This window comes from Leptonychotes weddellii, chromosome 6, assembly GCF_054177405.1.
Source record: "Leptonychotes weddellii isolate Sample4059 chromosome 6, ASM5417740v2, whole genome shotgun sequence".
Classification (NCBI taxonomy): domain Eukaryota; kingdom Metazoa; phylum Chordata; class Mammalia; order Carnivora; family Phocidae; genus Leptonychotes; species Leptonychotes weddellii.
The window spans coordinates 21502651-21508310 of NC_138374.1; the positions used below are offsets into that span (position 1 = coordinate 21502651).

The following is a 5660-nucleotide window of genomic DNA, read 5'->3' on the forward strand; positions in this document are numbered from 1 at the left end:
ACAGAGAAGGGGCAGAAAGAGAAATTGAGCCAGGAAAAGAATGACCGGGGAGCAGTATCAGGAAGCAAGGGGGTATTCAAGTTTGATATGAATAGCCTGTTTGGGGAAGAAATATAGGGGTGGAGTGCATAAGCTAAGTTCATTTTGAAGGACCTTAAAAATCAATCTCAAGGATATTGCAGTCAAATGCTCTACCATTGAGCTATACCCCCAATCTCAAGGATATTGGTCTAAGTACAATGTGGTCTCAGAAGTTTTCAGGAAAGGGAGAGAAATGACTGTGGAGTTTCCATAAAATGAATAAGGGAGGGGAGTGGGAGGATGGGTTAGCCTGGTGATGGGTATTAAAGAGGGCACATTCTGCATTGAGCACTGTGTGTTATATGCAAACAATGAATCATGGAACACTACATCAAAAACTAATGATGTAATATATGGTGATTAACATAACAATAAAAAAGAAAAAAATGAATAAAACTCCAGTGTGATGGTTTATAGGGTGTGAAAGGAAGGAATTTGTGAAGTACTCTATTAAACCACATTGGAGCTTTGAGGAAATAGTAAGACAATCACATTTTCAGAGCAGAGGGCTTCTTTATGGAAATGGAAATATAAAACAGTAATGTCTCGATAGTTCCAAGTTGTAGAGATCGAAGGGATTTGGAATCTTCTCTAGTCAGTGGAAAACCATTATGAAAGTCAGTCTAGGAGAGACAGGAAGCAGAAAGACCTCTTAGAAAACAATGAAGTTTTAAATTGAGGTGTTGGCTGTGGAAATGAGAAGGAAGGTACAAATAATGGGAACCAAGGATCTATAGGAGATCAGGAGATAAAACGTGACTGACCGAACTTTGGTTTTTAGAGAGAGTTCCGAATGACCAGAAGATGATAATGCCTAGAGGACTGTGAGTTTTTTATCTATTTACTTGTATTTGAAATCTAGACTTTGAATTTGTAGTGTGGAGGAAACTCAATACCAAGTAGAATGTATTTTTCTTTCAAAAAATTCCATAGTAATAATAATAATAGTTTGTACATTTTCCTGTTTTTTTATTTATATATTTTATTTATTTTCATGTTCAAACAGCTCTTACATAAATCACCCCATTGAAATCTCACTTCTCTATAGAGTAAAGGTAGAAATTATCACCCACATTTTATTTGTGAGGAAAGTAAGGCAGAGAGGTTCAGGCATTCATTTGAGCTTACTTGGCATGTGAGTGGCCAAGCCAGGTCCCACATGTTGTGTCTTCAAGTCCAAGATCAGTCTCCTACAGCAAAGACAGCACATCTCAGCCAGGAGGAGGCAGGGCTAGATGGAATGAGCACACACATTTCTGTAGCGATGTGTCATTCCTTCAGTTAGTCCATAAAACAGAAGACAATTCAGTAAAAGTAGGTAATGACTGTGCACATATAATTGTCATTAGATTTAAATTATAGAGGTACTGCTCATCAGTTTCCAGAAAAGGGAGAGGGCAGGAGAAGAGAAAGTTGGATAAAGGTGTGGGGTTTTTTCCTTTTCTTTTCGAAGTGCAAGTAATGTATGTCTAAATGTGGAATTGCTTTGCATGAATCACTGACCCTTTAATTACTGAGCTCCAAAGCTATTCATCTGTCTGATCAGAAGAAGTCCACTCCAAATGAAGGCTCTTGGGGTCAACAACTCTCAGATTCTGCTCAGGACCCATCTAAGGCACCCAGGCATGGAGGTCAATATCACTCAACACCTGAATTTTATTTAAACCTTCTCCAACTCCAACTGGGCAGGGAGGTGATGAACATTAAGACTGCATATGTCTCTGCTTACATCTAACATTGCTTTTCTGGAAGGAAACAAATAAACAAAACAATAGAATTCTGGAGACCTGGATACATCATCTATAAATTGCATACACCTGAGCAAATCATTTCATCATTCTGTTTCAGTTTCTCACCTGTCAGTGGACAATGAAAGGCAATAATTTCTTAATCTATTTACTGATTTATTTCATGCACTGAAGACCTTACTGTATACCAAGGATTGTGTTTAGTGCTGAAGAGCAGCAGGGAATAACACAGATTCTAGCCTACACGAAGTTTAGAGATTATCAGGTGAAATTATTGTCAAGCTGATAATTATAAAAATAATCCTGTTTAATAATGCTAAGATCTCAATGCTTTAGTGAGGCTTTCTAGAGTGAAAGGATCTCTAAACAGACAATATGATAAAAAATTAAGCAATTTTGTGGTGCCTGGGTGTTGCAGTTGGATAAGCACGTGACTCATGGTTTCTGCTCAGGTTGTGATCTCAGGGTTGTGAGATCAAGCCCAGAGTCAGGCTCTGCACTCAGCTCAGAGTCTGCTTAAGACTCTCTCTCCCTCTGGTCCTCCCCACTTCTCAAGTAAATAAATAAATCTTTAAAAAAATATATTAAAAATTAAGCAATTTTAAGGTCAGGGGAAGAAAGCTAAATTTTATTGAGCACTACTATCTATTAGGTAGAATACTAGGATCTTTATATGTATATTCTGATTTAATTGTTTCCTCAAAGCACACATTATTTGCTATTATGTATGTTTTCCCATAAAAAAATAAAAGCTCAGGGAAATTAATTAACTTGCCCAGATTCATCATATTTTGGTACTTAAGAAGCCAAATTCTGGAGTTAGACTACATGGGTTCAAATCCTAGTTCTGTCTCTCTGTGAACCTGGAAAGTTATTTACATTTCCTATATCTCAGTTTTCTCATCCATAAATTGAGGATAATAACATTATCTGTATCATATGGCTGTTGTGAGAATTAAATGAGTTTGTTGTACCTGACAAAAAGAAAGTGTTATATAAATATTAACTTCTATATTATTTTTAATATTAGGTGGTTTGACAGTTAATTTCATGCATCACCTTGGCAAGGCCATGGTGCCCATTTGCTTCATCAAACGTCAGACTAGATGTTGCTGTCTAGGTATTTTTTTAGATGTACTTAACATCTAAATCAGTAGACTTTCCATAAAGCAGATTACCCTCCATAATGTGGGTGGGCCTCACCCAATCAGTTCAAGGCCCTAACAGGAAAGACTGAGTTTTCCTGATGGCAAAGGAATTCAGGCTCAAGACTGCAACATAGAAACCCTGCCTGAGTTTCCAGTCTGCTTGGCTTACTCCATGGATTTTGGACTTGCCAGTCCCCACAATAGGGACTATCTTCTTGGTTTAGTTTCTTTGGAGACCCTGATGAATACAGCCATACAGGCTGAATGTGAATCCCACTCAGATTGCCAAGGTTGGTGCAAAGTTTCAATGGACTTTCCTGTAGTTAAACCTGAAGATATTCAATTTGTGCTGCCCTCTTTTACCCATCTGGTTTTCAAAAAACGAACAAAGATTTTGATGAGTTTTCACTGAAAAAGGCAGTGGCAGTCAAGTCCAAAGAGACCTGACTATAGGTCTGTTCTCTTCATAGTCCAGAACGTTCCTTCCCCAAAGGCTTTGTACCGTGAATAGGGGCACATGTGACAAGTCGTATTTCTTTCATAACAGAGAGAAAAGTTTAAAATGAGATTCTAGACTTTCATTAGTTTTTCTGCTGCCCTAATTTCTTTTCCTCCTTTGCTTTCACACCAGCTGCAGACTTTAATTAAACTGTGGCAAGTCTGCTAAACTTGGCGGGCTTTCCAGAGAAAACAAGGGCATCTCCTCCCAGGGCAGATCTTTCCCTGAGTCCTCCAGCTTGCATTTATTTTCCCAACTGTCTGGATTAGTGGCTAGAAACCTTGCACGACCTCACATCTTGTTTCCTCCTCCCTTTGTTCTCTTCTACTTAGCGGATTTTGCAGAAATTCCTAAGCTGTGTATTACTGCCATGACTAAATCAAAGTAATATTTCATTGCTGTAATTATGGTGAATTACTACACTGGTTTGTCATTTTGATTCTTTATTTTAAAGCACCATTCATAGCCACAGGATAAAACCATCATATCTGTATTTATGGATTAAATTAATGCATCTCTTTATTACGGACAATGATAAAATGGAAGGTGAACAGGAAGCACAATCTTATTAGGCTGTAGACAATGACAAATATATTATGCCATCTCAAAATGCTCCTGAAATCAGTGGCTATGTACACTGGGCTCTGCTTTCCACAACCGTCTTGGGATTACTAAACAGTGTGGTACAGAGAGCTGAAACTCACGGGAAGCTCAGCACTGCTTATGTGGCAAGGTTTCTTAAATACACCAGTTTATTTATTTTTTATTTAAAAGACCAACATTTTCGGGTGCCTGGGTGGCTCAGTTGGTTAAGCGACTGCCTTCAGCTCAGGTCATGATCCTGGAGTCCCAGGATCGAGTCCCGCATCAGGCTCCCTGCTCAGCGGAGAGTCTGCTTCTCCCTCTGATCCTCTTCCCTCTCATGCTCTCTGTCTCTCATTCTTTCTCTCTCAAATAAATAAATAAAATTTAAAAAAAAAATAAATAAAAGACCAACATTTTCTTCTGCAAAGCTTATTTTGCAAGCTGCGTCACTGGACTCTTTCCTTCCACCTTTATTTATATTTTATTTTATTTTATTTTATTTTATTGATTGATTGATTGATTGATTGAAAGAGAGAGAGAGCCCAAGCAGAGGGGAAGGGAGAGAGAGAATCCCAAGTAGGCTCCACACCCAGCATGAGGCCCGACATGGGGCTCGATCTTACAACCCTAAGATCATGACCTGAGCTGAAATCAAAAATCAGATGCTTAACTGAGCCATCCAGGTGCTCCAACTTCCACCTTTACATAATAGCAGACAGTTTATAGGAAAATTCTAGAAAATGTTTATGTAAAGATACTGCCACCTGAATAAATGAGAAGGTTCAATGACTAGACAAGTGACTCCTTCTGCTGAGGAGTGATAATACTGGAAACAGGGGTAAGGATACTGGGAAACGCTGAAGAAAAGGTTTTCAAACCCAAAGAGGTGAGATCAGGAGGTCCAGGAGGAAAGAATTGAATGAAACTTGAAATTAGTCTCATCCTAGCACCTAACCAGGATTTGCCTATCTCAAGTGATTGGGCATCAGCTTATCCATCCTGGTTAGGCCCTGGATAGAAGTAATTTCAATAAATAGTCACTGAGTATCTACCATGTGTCTGGCACTCAACTAGGCATCAGAATGTAGCTATAATTACACAAGAGAGAAATGGGGCCTGCCTGCATGATGTTTAAAGAAAGAAAAGAGACACATTAAATCAATACTTTAAATAGCTGATTATATTTAGAATTTTTAGAAGTTCTATCAAAAAAATAAACAAAAAACCAACACAGGATATAGTTACCTGGCAAGGGAGATACCATGATCACAAAGGTGGTTTTTCAGGGTGAGTCTTATCCACTAGACTCCAAATGTGCTGACCTGTGATTTCCCCAAATGTGGGAAACTTCACTGCATAATTTGTGGTAGTAGGGGACTGCATTTTTGCTTTCCCCTGTTTAGTTCTGGCCAAGGAAAGAACGTTTCATTTTCTGTTTTGGTGTGGGTTTTTGTTTAAGCCTGAGCCCTTGCTGGGTCATTTTTGAAGAAAATTAATTTGTTTAGGAAGCTGAAAACAAACAAACACAGGATATTATAAAAGCACATCACAGGATGGGGGTTGTTTTGGCTGGTCGAAAAACTCAAAGAAAACCCCCCT

At 38.6% G+C, this 5660-nt stretch overlaps 1 non-coding gene across 1 annotated transcript; it reads left to right on the forward strand.

Annotated features, from left to right (window-relative positions):
* Window positions 1–5298: 5298 nt before the first annotated feature.
* Window positions 5299–5459, forward strand: LOC115936590 (U1 spliceosomal RNA). Its single transcript, XR_004072000.1, has one exon. It is a non-coding gene; the product is annotated as a U1 spliceosomal RNA (small nuclear RNA).
* The last annotated feature ends 201 nt before the right edge of the window (window positions 5460–5660 follow it).